Source organism: Carica papaya, chromosome 5, assembly GCF_054855325.1.
Source record: "Carica papaya isolate Zhongbai chromosome 5, ASM5485532v1, whole genome shotgun sequence".
Classification (NCBI taxonomy): Eukaryota; Viridiplantae; Streptophyta; class Magnoliopsida; order Brassicales; family Caricaceae; genus Carica; species Carica papaya.
Genome location: NC_142313.1, coordinates 32021449 through 32036185, shown reverse-complemented (window position 1 = coordinate 32036185; position 14737 = coordinate 32021449). Strand labels below are relative to the sequence as shown.

General features: G+C 46.4%; 7 non-coding genes and 18 pseudogenes across 7 annotated transcripts; all 25 read left to right on the top strand.

Moving 5' to 3' along the window:
* The first annotated feature begins 179 nt into the window (after positions 1 to 179).
* LOC148265746 (5S ribosomal RNA) lies at positions 180 to 298 on the top strand. The gene has a single exon (XR_015820227.1). It is a non-coding gene; the product is annotated as a 5S ribosomal RNA (ribosomal RNA).
* A 569-nt stretch (positions 299 to 867) lies between these two features.
* LOC148265745 (5S ribosomal RNA) lies at positions 868 to 986 on the top strand (annotated as a pseudogene).
* Positions 987 to 1190: 204 nt separating this feature from the next.
* Positions 1191 to 1309, top strand: LOC148265744 (5S ribosomal RNA; annotated as a pseudogene).
* Positions 1310 to 1869: 560 nt separating this feature from the next.
* Positions 1870 to 1988, top strand: LOC148265743 (5S ribosomal RNA; annotated as a pseudogene).
* A 209-nt stretch (positions 1989 to 2197) lies between these two features.
* On the top strand, positions 2198 to 2315 carry LOC148265742 (5S ribosomal RNA; annotated as a pseudogene).
* Positions 2316 to 2847: 532 nt separating this feature from the next.
* Positions 2848 to 2966, top strand: LOC148265741 (5S ribosomal RNA). Its single transcript, XR_015820297.1, has one exon. It is a non-coding gene; the product is annotated as a 5S ribosomal RNA (ribosomal RNA).
* A 560-nt stretch (positions 2967 to 3526) lies between these two features.
* Positions 3527 to 3644, top strand: LOC148265740 (5S ribosomal RNA; annotated as a pseudogene).
* Positions 3645 to 3848: 204 nt separating this feature from the next.
* Positions 3849 to 3967, top strand: LOC148265739 (5S ribosomal RNA; annotated as a pseudogene).
* Positions 3968 to 4888: 921 nt separating this feature from the next.
* On the top strand, positions 4889 to 5007 carry LOC148265738 (5S ribosomal RNA). The gene has a single exon (XR_015819570.1). It is a non-coding gene; the product is annotated as a 5S ribosomal RNA (ribosomal RNA).
* A 532-nt stretch (positions 5008 to 5539) lies between these two features.
* LOC148265737 (5S ribosomal RNA) lies at positions 5540 to 5658 on the top strand. Its single transcript, XR_015820296.1, has one exon. It is a non-coding gene; the product is annotated as a 5S ribosomal RNA (ribosomal RNA).
* A 1239-nt stretch (positions 5659 to 6897) lies between these two features.
* LOC148265736 (5S ribosomal RNA) lies at positions 6898 to 7016 on the top strand (annotated as a pseudogene).
* Positions 7017 to 7575: 559 nt separating this feature from the next.
* On the top strand, positions 7576 to 7694 carry LOC148265735 (5S ribosomal RNA; annotated as a pseudogene).
* A 559-nt stretch (positions 7695 to 8253) lies between these two features.
* Positions 8254 to 8371, top strand: LOC148265734 (5S ribosomal RNA; annotated as a pseudogene).
* Positions 8372 to 8575: 204 nt separating this feature from the next.
* LOC148265733 (5S ribosomal RNA) lies at positions 8576 to 8694 on the top strand (annotated as a pseudogene).
* A 563-nt stretch (positions 8695 to 9257) lies between these two features.
* On the top strand, positions 9258 to 9375 carry LOC148265732 (5S ribosomal RNA; annotated as a pseudogene).
* Positions 9376 to 9381: 6 nt separating this feature from the next.
* On the top strand, positions 9382 to 9500 carry LOC148265731 (5S ribosomal RNA). The gene has a single exon (XR_015820105.1). It is a non-coding gene; the product is annotated as a 5S ribosomal RNA (ribosomal RNA).
* A 203-nt stretch (positions 9501 to 9703) lies between these two features.
* LOC148265730 (5S ribosomal RNA) lies at positions 9704 to 9822 on the top strand. Its single transcript, XR_015821225.1, has one exon. It is a non-coding gene; the product is annotated as a 5S ribosomal RNA (ribosomal RNA).
* Positions 9823 to 10819: 997 nt separating this feature from the next.
* Positions 10820 to 10938, top strand: LOC148265729 (5S ribosomal RNA; annotated as a pseudogene).
* A 205-nt stretch (positions 10939 to 11143) lies between these two features.
* Positions 11144 to 11262, top strand: LOC148265728 (5S ribosomal RNA; annotated as a pseudogene).
* Positions 11263 to 11989: 727 nt separating this feature from the next.
* LOC148265727 (5S ribosomal RNA) lies at positions 11990 to 12107 on the top strand (annotated as a pseudogene).
* Positions 12108 to 12312: 205 nt separating this feature from the next.
* Positions 12313 to 12431, top strand: LOC148265726 (5S ribosomal RNA; annotated as a pseudogene).
* Positions 12432 to 12994: 563 nt separating this feature from the next.
* LOC148265725 (5S ribosomal RNA) lies at positions 12995 to 13113 on the top strand. Its single transcript, XR_015819597.1, has one exon. It is a non-coding gene; the product is annotated as a 5S ribosomal RNA (ribosomal RNA).
* Positions 13114 to 13318: 205 nt separating this feature from the next.
* LOC148265724 (5S ribosomal RNA) lies at positions 13319 to 13437 on the top strand (annotated as a pseudogene).
* Positions 13438 to 13999: 562 nt separating this feature from the next.
* LOC148265723 (5S ribosomal RNA) lies at positions 14000 to 14117 on the top strand (annotated as a pseudogene).
* A 203-nt stretch (positions 14118 to 14320) lies between these two features.
* Positions 14321 to 14439, top strand: LOC148265722 (5S ribosomal RNA; annotated as a pseudogene).
* The last annotated feature ends 298 nt before the right edge of the window (positions 14440 to 14737 follow it).

Genomic DNA, 14737 nt, shown 5'->3' with positions numbered 1-14737 from the left:
TTACGCGCGACTTTAATTATGGTCCACAGATTTATTCGCAAATGTGAGTCACGGCGCTGTGGCATTTTACTTGATATTTGAACGAGAACGAGAGGTGCAGTGCGCACGCACAAGGAAACAAATGACGGGAGGGGGGAGAACGGAGAAGTAGTTTATGTATTTACATCGCGAACTTAAACGGGTGCGATCAAACCAGCACTAATGCACCGGATCCCATCAGAACTCTGCAGTTAAGTGTGCTTGGGCGAGAGTAGTACTTGGATGGGTGACCTCCTGGGAAGTCCTCGTGTCGCACTAATTTTTTTTTTCAGACGGGTCGTTCGACGTTACGCGCGGCTGGAACAAGGGTCCGCTGGTTTATACGCAAATGTGAGTCAAGAAGCAGGGGCATTTTAATCGATATTAGAACAAGAAGGAGAGGTGCAGTGCGGCAGTGCGCACGCACAAGGAAACAAATGACGGGAGGGGAAAGAAAGGAGATGGAGTTTATGTATTTGCAGCGCGAAATTAAACTGGTGCGATCATACCAGCACTAATACAACGGATTCTATCAGAACTACGTATGTAAGGGTGCTTGGGCGAGAGTAGTACTAGCATGGGTTATCTCCTGCGAAGTCCTTATATTTCACCCATCTTCTTGTGAAGTCCTCGTGTTGCACTCATTTTTTTGCAGATGATTCTTCCGACGTTACGCGCGACTTGAATCATGGTCCTCAGGTTTATTCGCAAATGTGAGTCACGGCGTTGTAGCTATTTACTTGATATTAGAACGAGAACGGGAGGTGCAGTGCGCACGCACAAGGAAACAAATGACGGGAGGGGGAAGAAAGGGGAATGAATTTATGTATTTGCAGCGCGAAATTAAATAGGTGCGATCATACCAGCACTAATGCACCGGATCCTATCAGAACTCCGCAGTGAAGTGTGCTTGGGCGACATTAGTACTCGGATGGGTGACCTCCTGGGAAGTTCTCGTGTCGCACCATTTTTTTTCAGACGGGTCGTTCGACGTTACGCGCGTCTGGAACTAGGGTCCGCTGGTTTATACGCAAATGTGAGTCAAGAAGTAGGGGCATTTTAATCGAGATTAGAACGAGAAGGAAAGATGGAGTGTGAACGCACAAGGAAACAAATTACGGGAGGGGGAAGAAAGGAGAAGGAGTGTATGTATTTGCAGCGCGAAATTAAACAGGTGCGATCATACCAGCACTAAAGCCCCGGATCCCATCAGAACTCCGCAGTTAAGTGTGCTTGGGCGAGAGTAGAACTCGGATGGGTCACCACCTGGGAAGCCCTCGTGTTGCACCGATTTTTTCTCGGATGGGTTGTTTGACGTTACGCGCGAATGGAATTATAAACCGCTGGTTCATTTGCAAAGGTGAGTCACGGTGCCGGGGCATATTACTTGATATTAGAACGAGAAAGAGAGATGCAGAGTGCACGCACAAGGAAAAAAATGACGGGAGGGGGGTTGGAAGGAGAAAGAGTGTATGTATTTGCAGTGCAGAATGAAACATGAGGGATCATACCAGCACAAATGCAACGGATTCTATCAGAACTCCGCAGTTAAGGGTGCTTGGGCGAGAAAAGTACTCGGATGGGTGACCTCATGCGAAGTCCTTATATTTCACCCATTTTCTTAGGAAGTCCTTGTGTTGCACCCATTTTTTTGCAGATGATTCTTTCGACGATACGCGCGACTTGAATTATGGTCCTTAGGTTTATTCGCAAATGTGAGTCACGGCACCGTAGCATTTTACTTTATATTAGAAGGAGCACGGGAGGTGCAGTGCGCACGCACAAGGAAACAAATGACGGGAGGGGGAAGAAAGGGGAATGAGTTTATGTATTTGCAGCGCAAAATTAAACAGGTGCGATCATACCAGCACAAATGCACCGGATCCCATCATAACTCCGCAGTTAAGTGTGCTTTGGTGAAAGTAGTACAATGATGGGTTACCTCGTGGGAAGTTCTCGTGTTGCACCCATTTTCTTTTTTTCAGATGTGTCGTTCGACGTTACGCGCGACTTTAATTATGGTCCGCAGATTTATTCGCAAATGTGAGTCACGACGCCGCGGCATTGTACTTGATATTTGAACGAGAACGAGAGGTGCAGTGTGCACGCACTTGGAAACAAATGACGGGAGGGGGAAGAAAGGAGAAGGAATTTATGTATTTGCAGCGTAAAATTAAATAGGTGCGATCATACCAACACTTTGCACCGGATCCTATCAGAACTCCGCAGTTAAGTGTGCTTGGGCGAGAGTAGTTCTTGGATGGGTGACCTCCTGGGAAGTCCTCATGTCGCACTAATTTTTTTTTCAGATGGGTCGTTCGACGTTACGCGCGACTGGAACTAGGGTCCACTGGTTTATACGCAAATGTGAGTCAAGAAGCAGGGGCATTTTAATCGATATTAGAACGAGAAGGAGAGATGCAGAGTGCACACACAAGGAAACAAATGATGGGTGGGGGGATGGAGGGAGCAAAACTGTTTGTATTTGCAGCATAGAATGAAACATGAGCAATCATACCAGCACCAATGCAACAGATTCTATCAGAACTCCACAAGTTAAGGGTGCTTGGGCGAGAGTAGCAGTAGGATGGGTGACCTCCTGCGAAGTCCTTATATTTCACCCATTTTTTTGCAGATAATTCTTTCGACGATACGTGCGACTTGAATTATGGTCCTCAGGTTTATTCGCAAATGTGAGTCACGGCACCGTAGCATTTTTTTTCATATTGAAACGAGCACGGTAGGTGCAGTGCGCACGCACAAGGAAACAAATGACGGGAGGGGGAAGAAAGGAGAAGGAGTTTATGTATTTGCAGCGCAGAATTAAACGGGTGCGATCATACCAACACTAATGCACCGGATCCCATCAGAACTCCGCAGTTAAGTGTGCTTGGGCGAGAGTAGTACTCGGATGGGTGACCTCCTGCGAAGTCCTCGTGTCGCACCAATTTTTTTTCAAACGAGTCGTTCGACGTTACGCGCGACTGGAACTAAGTTCCGCTGGTTTATGCGCAAATGTGAGTCAAGAAGCAGGGGCATTTTAATCGATAATAGAACGAGAAGGAGAGGTGCAGTGTGAACGCACAAGGAAACAATTGATTGGAGGGGGAGGGAAGGAGAAGGAGTGTATGTATTTTCAGCACGAAATGAAACAGGTGCGATGATACCAGCACTAATGCAACGGATTCTATCAGAACTCCGTAGGTAAGGGTGCTTGGGCGAGAGTAGTACTAGCATGGGTTACCTCCTGCGAAGTCCTTATATTTCACCAATTTTCTTGTGAAGTCCTCGTGTTGCACCCATTTTTTTGCAGATGATTCTTTCGACGTAACGCGCGACTTGAATTATGGTCCTCAGGTTTATTCGCAAATGTGAGTCACGTCGCCTTGGCATTTTACTTGATATTAGAACGAGTACGGTAGGTGCAGTGCGCACGCACAAGGAAACAAATGACAGGAGGAGGAAGAAAAGAGAAGGAGTGTATGTATTTGAAGCACAAAATTAAACAAGTGGCATCATACCAGCACTAATGTACTTGATCGCATCAGAACTCTGCAGTTAAGTGTGCTTGGGCGAGAGTAGTACTCGGATGGGTGACCTCTTGGGAAGTCCTTGTATCGCAAATATTTTTTTTCAGATGGGTCGTTCGACGTTACGCGCGACTGGAACTATGGTCCGCTGGTTTATACGCAAATGTGAGTCAAGAATCAAGGGCATTTTAATCGATATTAGAACGAGAATGAGAGGTGCAGTGTGAACGCACAAGGAAACAAATGATGGGAGGGGGGGAGGGAAGAAGGAGTGTATGTATTTTCAGCACCAAATTAAACAGGTGCGGTCACACCAGCACAAATGCACCGGATCCCATCAGAACTCCGCAGTTAAGTGTGCTTTGGCGAAAGTAGTACAATGATGGGTTGCCTCCTGGAAAGTTCTCGTGTTGCACCCATTTTCTTTTTTTCAGATGTGCCGTTCGACGTTACGCGCGACTTTAATTATGGTCTGCAGATTTATTCGCAAATGTGAGTCACGGCGCCGTAGCATTTTACTTGATATTTGAACAAGAACGAGAGGTGCAGTGCGCACGCACAAGGAAACAAATGACGGGAGAGGGGATGGTGGGAGAAAAAGTGTATGTATTTTCAGCGGAGAATGAAACATGAGAAATCATACCAGCACCAATGCAACGGATTCTATAAGAACTCCGCAAGTTAAGGGTGCTTGGGCGAGAGTAGAACTAGGATGGGTGACCTCCTGCGAAGTCTTTATATTTCACCCATTTTCTTAGCAAGTCCTCGTGTTGCACCCATTTTTTTACAGATGATTCTTTCGACGATACGCGCGACTTGAATTATGGTCCTCAGGTTTATTCGCAAATGTGAGTCACGGTACCATAGCATTTTACTTGATATTAGAACGAGCACGGGAGGTGCAGTGCACACGCACAAGGAAACAAATGACGGGAGGGGGGATGGAGGGAGAAAAAGTGTATGTATTTGCAGTGCAAAATGAAACATGAGTAATCATACCAGCACCAATGCAACGGATTCTATCAGAACTCCGCAAGTTAAGGGTGCTTGGGCGAGAGTAGCACTAGGATGGGTGACCTCCTGCGAAGTCCTTATATTTCACAAATTTTCTTAGGAAGTCCTTGTGTTGCACCCATTTTTTTGCAGATGATTCTTTCGACGATACGCGCGACTTGAATTATGGTCCTCAGGTTTATTCGTAAATGTGAGTCACGACACCGTAGCATTTTACTTTATATTAGAAGGAGCACGGGAGGTGCAGTGCGCACGCACAAGGAAAAAAATGACGGGAGGGGGAAGAAAGGGGAATGACTTTATGTATTTGCAGCGCAAAATTAAACAGGTGCGATCATACCAGCACAAATGCACCGAATCCCATCAGAACTCCGCAGTTAAGTGTGCTTGGGCGAGAGTAGTACTCGGATGGGTGACCTCCTGGGAAGTCCTCGTGTCGCACTAATTTTTTTTCCAGACGGGTGGTTTGATGTTACGCGCGACTGGAACTAGGGTCCACTGGTTTATACACAAATGTGAGTCAAGAAGCAGGGGCATTTTAATCGATATTAGAACGAGAAAGAGAGATGCAGAGTGCACGCACAAGGAAACAAATGACGGGAGGGGGGATGGAGGGAGAAAAAGTGTATGTATTTGCAGCACATAATGAAACATGAGCAATCATACCAGCACCAATGCAATAGATTCTATCAGAACTCCACAAGTTAAGGGTGCTTAGGCGATAGTAGCACTAGGATGGGTGACCTCCTGCGAAGTCCTTATATTTCACACATTTTTTTGCAGATAATTCTTTCGACGATACGCACGACTTGAATTATGGTCCTCAGGTTTATTCGCAAATGTGAGTCACGGCACCGTAGCATTTTGCTTGATATTAGAACGAGCACGGTAGGTGCAGTGCGCACGCACAAGGAAACAAATGACTGGAGGGGGAAGAAAGGAGAAGGAGTTTATGTATTTGCAGCGCGGAATTAAACGGGTGCGATCATACCAACACTAATGCACCGGATCCCATCAGAACTCCGCAGTTAAGTGTGCTTGGGCGAGAGTAGTACTCGGATGGGTGACCTCCTGCGAAGTCCTCGTGTCGCACCAATTTTTTTTCAAACGAGTCGTTCGACGTTACGCGCGACTGGAACTAGGTTCCGCTGGTTTATACGCAAATGTGAGTCAAGAAGCAGGGGAATTTTAATCGATATTAGAACGAGAAGGATCGGTGCAGTGTGAACGCACAAGGAAACAATTGATGGGAGGGGGAGGGAAGGAGAAGGAGTGTATGTATTTTCAGCACGAAATGAAACAGGTGCGATGATACCAGCACTAACGCAACGGATTCTATCAGAACTCCGTAGGTAAGGGTGATTGGGCGAGAGTAGTACTAGCATGGGTTACCTCCTGCGAAGTTCTTATATTTCACCAATTTTCTTGTGAAGTCCTCGTGTTGCACCCATTTTTTTGCAGATGATTCTTTCAACGTTACGCGCGACTTGAATTATGGTCCTCAGGTTTATTCGCAAATGTGAGTCACGTCGCCGTGGCATTTTACTTGATATTAGAACGAGTACGGGAGGTGCAGTGCGCACGCACAAGGAAACAAATGACAGGAGGAGGAAGAAAAGAGAAGGAGTGTATGTATTTGAAGCGCAAAATTAAACAAGTGGCATCATACCAGCACTAATGCAGTAGATCCCATCAGAACTCCGCAGTGAAGTATGCTTGGGCGAGATTAGTACTCGAATGGGTGACCTCTTGGGATGTCCTCGTGTCCCACCAATTTTTTTTCAGACGGGTCGTTCGACGTTACGCGCGTCTGGAACTAGGGTCCGCTGGTTTATACGCAAATGTGAGTCAAGAAGCAGGGGCATTTTAATCGATATTAGAATGAGAAGGAGAGATGCAGAGTGCACGCAGAAGGAAACAAATGACGGGAGGGGGGATGGAGGGAGTAAAAGTGTATGTATTTGCAGCGCAGAATGAAACATGAGCAATCATACCAGCACCAATGCAACGGATTCTATAAGAACTCCGCAAGTTAAGGGTGCTTGGGCGAGAGTAGCACTAGGATGGGTGACCTCTTGCGAAGTCCTTATATTTCACCCATTTTCTTAGGAAGTCCTCGTGTTGCACCCATTTTTTTGCAGATGATTGTTTCGACGATACGCGCGACTTGAATTATAGTCCTCAGGTTTATTCGCAAATGTGAGTCACGGCACCGAAGCATTTTACTTGATAGTAGAAGGAGCACGGGAGGTGCAGTGCGCACGCACAAGGAAACAAATGACGGGAGGGGGAAGAAAGGAGAAGGAATATATGTATTTGCAGCGCAGAATTAAACGGGTGCGATCATACCAGCATTAATGCACCGGATCCCATCAGAACTCCGCAGTTAAATGTGCTTGGGAGAGAGTAGTACTCGTATGGGTGACCTCCTGAGAAGTCCTCGTGTCGCACCAATTTATTTTCAGACGGGTCGTTCGACGTTACACGCGACTGGAACTAGGGTCTGCTGGTTTATATGCAAATGTGAGTCAAGAAGCAGGGGCATTTTAATCGATATTAGAACGAGAAGGAGAGGTGCAGTGTGAACGCACAAAGAAACAATTGATGGGAGGGGGAGGGAAGGAGAAGGAGTGTATGTATTTTCAGTACGAAATAAAACAGGTGCGATAATACCAGCACTAACGCAACAGATTCTATCAGAACTCCGTAGGTAAGGGTGCTTGGGCGAGAGTAGTACTAGCATGGGTTACCTCCTGCGAAGTCCTTATATTTCACCCATTTTCTCGTGAAGTACTCGTGTTGCACCCATTTTTTTGCAGATGATTCTTTCGACGTTACGCGAGACTTGATTTATGGTCCGCAGGTTTATTCGCAAATGTGAGTCACGGCGCCGTGGCATTTTACTTGATATTAGAACGAGTACGGGAGGTGCAGTGCGCACGCACAAGGAAACAAATGACGGGAGGGGGAAGAAAAGAGAAGGAGTGTATTTATTTGCAGCGCGAAATTAAACAGGTGCTTTCATACCAGCACTGATGCACCGGAACCTAACAGAACTCCGCAGATAAGTGTGCTTGGGCGAGAGTAGTACTCGAATGGGTGACCTCCTGGGAAGTCCTCGTGTCACACCAATTTTTTTTCAGACGGGTCGTTCGACGTTACGCGCGACTTGAACTAGGGTTCGCTAGTTTATACGCAAATGTGAGTCAAAAAGAAAAGGCATTTTAATCGATATTAGAATGAGAAGGAGAGGTGCGGTGTGAACGCACAAGGAAACAAATTATGGGAAGGGGAGGGAAGGAGAATGAGTGTATGTATTATCAGCACGAAATGAAACAGGTGCAATCATACCAGCACTAATGCAACAGATTCTATCAGAACTCCGTAGGTAAGGGTGCTTGGGCGAGAGTAGTACTAGCATGGGTTACCTCCTGCGAAGTCCTTATATTTCACCCATTTTCTTGTGAAGTCCTCGTGTCGCACCAATTTTTTTTCAGACGGGTCGTTCGACGTTACGCTCGTCTGGAACTAGGGTCCGCTGGTTTATACGCAAATGTGAGCCAAGAAGCAGGGGCATTTTAATCGATATTAGAACGAGAATGAGAGGTGAAGTGTGAACGCACAAGGAAACAAATGACAGGAGGGGGAAGAAAGGAGAAGGAGTGTATGTATTTGCAGCGCGAAACTAAACAGGTGCGATCATACCAGCACTAAAGCCCCGGATCCCATCAGAACTCCGCGGTTAAGTGTGCTTGGCGAGATTAGTACTCAGATGGTTGACCTCTTGGGAAGTCCTCGTGTCACACCAATTTTTTTTCAGACGGGTTGTTCGACGTTACGCGCGTCTGGAAATAGGGTCCGCTGGTTTATACGCAAATGTGAGTCGAGAAGCAGGGCATTTTAATCGAAATTAGAACGAGAATGAGAGGTGATGTGTGAACGCACAAGGAAACAAATGACAGGAGGGGGAAGAAAGGAGAAGGAGTGTATGTATTTGCAGCGCGAAATTAAACAGGTTCGATCATACCAGCACTAAAGCTCCGGATCCCATCAGAACTCCGCAGTTAAGTGTGCTTGGGCGAGAGTAGTACTCGGATGGGTGTCCACCTAGGAAGCCCTCATGTTGCACCTATTTCTTTTTCGGATTGGTTGTTCGACGTTACGCGCGAATGGAATTATAAACCGCAGATTCATTTGCAAAGGTGAGTCACGGTGCCGGGGTATATTACTTGATATTAGAACGAGAAAGAGAGATGCAGAGTGCACGCAAAAAGGAAACAAATGACGGGAGGGAGGATGGGAGGAGAAAGAGTGTATGTATTTGCAGTGCAGAATGAAACATGAGGGATCATACCAGCACTAATGCAACGGATTCAATCAGAACTCCGCAGTTAAGGGTGCTTGGGCGAGAAAAGTACTCGGATGGATGACCTCCTGCGAAGTCCTTATATTTCACCCATTTTCTTGGGAGGTCCTCGTGTTGCACCCATCTTTTTGCAGATGATTCTTTCGACGTTACGCGCGACTTGATTTATCGTCCGCAGGTTTATTCGCAAATGTGAGTCACGGCACTGTGGCATTTTACTTGATATTAGAACGAGTACGGGAGGTGCAGTGCGCACGCACAAGGAAACAAATGACGGGAGGAGGAAGAAAAGAGAAGGAGCGTATGTATTTGAAGCGTAAAATTAAACAAGTGGCATCATACCAGCAATAATGCACTGGATCCCATCAGAACTCTGCAGTTAAGTGTGCTTGGGCGAGAGTAGTACTCGGATGGGTGACCTCTTGGGAAGTCCTCGTATCGCAACAATTAAACAGGTGCGATCACACCAGCACTAATGCACCGGATCCCATCAGAACTCCGCAGTGAAGTGTGCTTGGGCGAGATTAGTACTCGGATGGGTGACCTCCTGGGAAGTCCTCGTGTCGCACCAATTTTTTTCAGACGGGTCGTTCGACGTTACGCGCGTCTGGAACTAGGGTCCGCTGGTTTATACGCAAATGTGAGTCGAGAAGCAGGGCATTTTAATCGAAATTAGAACGAGAATGAGAGGTGAAGTGTGAACGCACAAGGAAACAAATGACGAGAGGGGGAAGAAAGGAGAATGAGTGTATGTATTTGCAGCGCGAAATAAAACAGGTGCGATCATGCCAGCACTAAAGCTCCGGATCCCATCAGAACTCCGCAGTTAAGTGTGCTTGGGCAAGGGTAGTACTCGGATGGGTGACCACTTGGGAAGCCCACGTGTTGCACCTATTTTTTTTCGGATGGGTTGTTCGACGTTACGCTCGAATGGAATTATAAAACCGCTGGTTCATTTGCAAAGGTGAGTCACGGTGCCGGGGCATATTACTTGATATTAGAACGAGAAAGAGAGATGCAGAGTGCACGCACAAGGAAACAAATGACGGGAGGGGGGATGGGAGGAGAAAGAGTGTATGTATTTGCAGTGCAAAATGAAACATGAGGGATCATACCAGCACTAATGTAAAAGATTCTATCAGAACTCCGCAGTTAAGGGTGCTTGGCCGAGAAAAGTACTCAGATGGGTGACCTCCTGCGAAGTCCTTATATTTCACCCATTTTCTTGGGAGGTCCTCGTGTTGCACCCATCTTTTTGCAGATGATTCTTTCGACGTTACGCGTGACTTGATTTATGGTGACCTCCTGGGAAGTCCTCATGTTGCACCTATTTTTTTTCGGATGGATCGCTCGACATTTCCCGCGAATGCAATTATAAACCGCTGGTTCTTTCGCAATGGTGAGTCACGATGCTAGGGCATTTTACTTGATATTAGAATGAGAAAGAGAGATGCAGAGTGCACGCACAAGGAAACAAATGACGGGACGGGGGATGGAGGTAGAAAAAGTATATGTATTCGCAACGCAGAATGAAACATTAGCAATCATACCAGCACCAATGCAACGGATTCTATCAGAACTCCGCAAGTTAAAGGTGCTTGGGCGAGAGTAGCACTAGGATGGGTGACCTCATGCGAAATCCTTATATTTCACCTATTTTCTTAGAAAGTCCTCGTGTTGCACCCATTTTTTTGCAGATGATTCTTTCGACGTTACGCGCGACTTGAATTATGGTCCTCAAGTTTATTCGCAAATGTGAGTCACGGCACCGTAGCATTTTACTTGATATTGGAATGAGCACGGGAGGTGCAGTGCGCACGCACAAGGAAACAAATGACGGGAGGGGGAAGAAAGGAGAATGAGTTTATGTATTTGCAGCGCAAAATTAAATGGGTGCGATCATACCAGCACTAATGCACCGGATCCTATTAGAACTCTGCAGTTAAGTGTGCTTGGGCGAGATTAGTACTCGGATGGGTGACCTCCTGGGAAGTCCTCGTGTCGCACCAATTTTTTTTCAGACGGGTCGTTCGACGTTACGCGCGTCTGGAACTAGGGTCCGCTGGTTTATACGCAAATGTGAGTCAAGAAGTAGGGGCATTTTAATCGATATTAGAACGAGAATGAGAGGTGAAGTGTGAAAGCACAAGGAAACAAATGACGGGAGGGGGAAGAAAGGAGAAGGAGTGTATGTATTTGCAGCGCAAAATTAAATTTATGCGATCATACCAGCACTAAAGCCCCGGATCCCATCAGAACTCCGCAGTTAAGTGTGCTTGGGCGAGAGTAGTACTCGGATGGGTGACCACCTGGGAAGCCCTCGTGTTGCACCTATTTTTTTTCGGATGGGTTGTTCGACGTTATGCGCGAATGAAATTATGAACCGCTGGTTCATTTGCAAAGGTGAGTCACGGTGCCGGGTCATATTACTTGATATTAGAACGAGAAAGAGAGATGCAGAGTGCACGCACAAGGAAACAAATGACGGGAGGTGGGATGGGAGGAGAAAGAGTGTATGTATTTGCAGTGCAGAATGAAACATGATGGATCATACCAGCACTAATGCAACGAATTCTATCAGAACTCCGCAGTTAATCAATATTAGAATGAGAAGGAGAGATACAGAGTGCACGCACAAGGAAAAAAATGACGGGAGGGGGGATGGAGGGAGAAAAAGTGTATGTATTTGCAGCGCAGAATGAAACATGAGCAATCATACCAGCACCAATGCAACGGATTCTATCAGAACTCTACACGTTAAGGGTGCTTGGGCGAGAGTAGCACTAGGATGGGTGACCTCCTGCGAAGTCCTTATATTTCACCCATTTTCTTAGGAAGTCCTCGTGTTGCACCCATTTTTTTGCAGATAATTCTTTCGACGTTACGCGCGACTTGAATTATGGTCCTCAGGTTTATTCGCAAATGTGAGTCACGGTGCCGTAGCATTTTACTTGATATTAGAACGAGAACGGGAGGTGCAGTGCGCACGCACAAGGAAACAAATGACGGGAGGGGGAAGAAAGGAGAAGGAGTTTATGTATTTGAAGCGCAAAATTAAACAAGTGGCATCATACCAGCACTACTGCACTGGATCCCATCAGAACTCTGCAGTTAAGTGTCCTTGGGCGAGAATAGTACTCGGATGGGTGACCTCTTGGGAAGTCCTCGTATCGCAACAATTTTTTTTTAGATTGGTCGTTCGACGTTACGCACGACTGGAACTATGGTCCGCTGGTTTATACGCAAATGTGAGTCAAGAATCAGGGGCATTTTAATCGATATTAGAATGAGAAGGAGAGGTGCAGTGTGAACGCACAAGGAAACAAATGATGGGAGGGGGGGAGGGAAGAAGGAGTGTATGTATGTTCAGCACGAAATCAAAACAGGTGCGGTCACACCAGCACAAATGCACCGGATCCCATCATAACTCCGTAGTTAAGTGTGCTTTGGTGAAAGTAGTACAATGATGGGTTACCTCCTGAGAAGTTCTCATGTTGCACCCATTTTCTTTTCTTCAGATGTGCCATTCGACGTTACGTGGGACTTTAATTATGATCCACAGATTTATTCACAAATGTGAGTCACGGCGCCGTGGCATTTTACTTGATATTTGAACGAGAACGAGAGGTGTAGTACGCACGCACAAGGAAACAAATGACGGGAGGGGGAAGAAAGGAGAAGGAGTGTATGTTTTTGCAGCGCGAAATGAAACAGGTGCGATCATACCAGCACTAATGCAACGGATTCTATCAGAACTCCGTAGGTAAGGGTGCTTGGGCGAGAGTAGTACTAGCATGGGTTACCTCCTGCGAAGTCCTTATATTTCACCCATTTTCTTGTGAAGTCCTCGTGTTGCACCCATTTTTTTGCAGATGATTCTTTCGACGTTACGCGCGACTTGAATTATGGTCCTCAGGTTTATTCGCAAATGTGAGTCACGGCGCTGTAGCATTTTACTTGATATTAGAATGAGAACGGGAGGTACAGTGCGCACGCACAAGGAAACAAATGACGGGAGGGGGAAGAAAGGGGAATGAGTTTATGTATTTGCAGCGCAAAATTAAACAGGTGCGACCATACCAGCACTAATGCACCGGATCCCATCAGAACTCTGCAGTGAAGTGTGCTTGGGCGAGATTAGTACTCGGATGGGTGACCTCCTGGGAAGTCCTCGTGTCGCACCAATTTTTTTTCAGACGGGTCGTTCGACATTACGCGCGTCTGGAACTAGAGTTCGCTGGTTTATACGCAAATGTGAGTCAAGAAGCAGGGGCATTTTAATCGATATTAGAACGAGAATGAGAGGTGAAGTGTGAACGCACAAGGAAACAAATGACGAGAGGGGGAAGAAAGGAGAAGGAGTGTATGTATTTGCAGCACGAAAGTAAAAAGGTGCGATCATACCAGCACTAAAGCTCCGGATCCCATCAGAACTCCGCAGTTAAGTGTGCTTGGGCGAGAGTAGTACTGGGATGGGTGACAACTTAGGAAGCCCTCGTGTTGCACCTATTTTTTTTCGGATGGGTTGTTCGACGTTACGCGCGAATAGAATTATAAACCGCTGGTTCATTTGCAAAGGTGAGTCACGGTGCTGGGACATATTACTTGATATTAAAACGAGAAAGAGAGATGCAGAGTGCACGCACAAGGAAACAAATGACGGGAGGGGGGATGGAAGGAGAAAGAGTGTATTTATTTGCAGTGCAGAATGAAACATAAGGGATCATACCAGGACCAATGCAACGGGTTCTATCAGAACTCCGCAAGTTAAGGGTGTTTGGGCGAGAGTAGCACTAGGATGGGTGACCTCCTGCGAAGTCCTTATATTTCAACCATTTTCTTAGGAAGTCCTCGTGTTGCACCCATTTTTTTGCAGATGATTCTTTCGACGTTACGCGCGACTTGAATTATGGTCCTCAGTTTTATTCGCAAATGTGAGTCACGGCGCCGTGGCATTTTACTTGATATGTGAACGAGAACGGGAGGTGCAGTTCGCACGCACAAGGAAACAAATGATGGGAAGAGGAAGAAAAGAGAAGGAGTGTATGTATTTGAAGCACAAAATCAAACAAGTGGCATCATACCAGCACTAATGCACTGGATCCCATCAGAACTCTGCAGTTAAGTGTGCTTGGGCGAGAGTAGTACTCGGATGGGTGACCTCTTGGGGAGTCCTCGTATCGCAACAATTTTTTTTCAGATGGGTCGTTTGACGTTACGCGCGACTGAAACTATGGTCCGCTGGTTTATACGCAAATGTGAGTCAAGAATCAGGGGCATTTTAATCCATATTAGAACGAGAATGAGAGGTGCAGTGTGAACGCAGAAGGAAACAAATGATGGGAGGGGGGAGGGAAGAAGGAGTGTATTTATTTTCAGCACGAATTTAAACATGTGCGGTCACACCAGCACAAATGCACCGGATCCCATCAGAACTCCGCAGTTATGTGTGCTTTGGCGAAAGTAGTACAATGATGGGTTACCTCCTGGGAAGTCCTCGTGTTGCACCCATTTTTTTACAGATGATTCTTTCGACGTTACGCGCGACTTCAATTATGGACCTCAGGTTTATTTGCAAATGTGAGTCACGGCGCTATAGCATTTTTACTTGATATTAGAACGAGAACGGGAGGTGCAGCGCGCACGCACAAGGAAACAAATGACGGGAGGAGGAAGAAAGGGGAATGAGTTTATGTATTTGCAGCGCGAAATTAAAAAGGTGAAATCATTCCAGCAATAATGCACCGAATCCCATCAGAACTCCGCAGTTAAGTGTGCTTGGACGAGAGTAGTACTCAGATGGGTGACC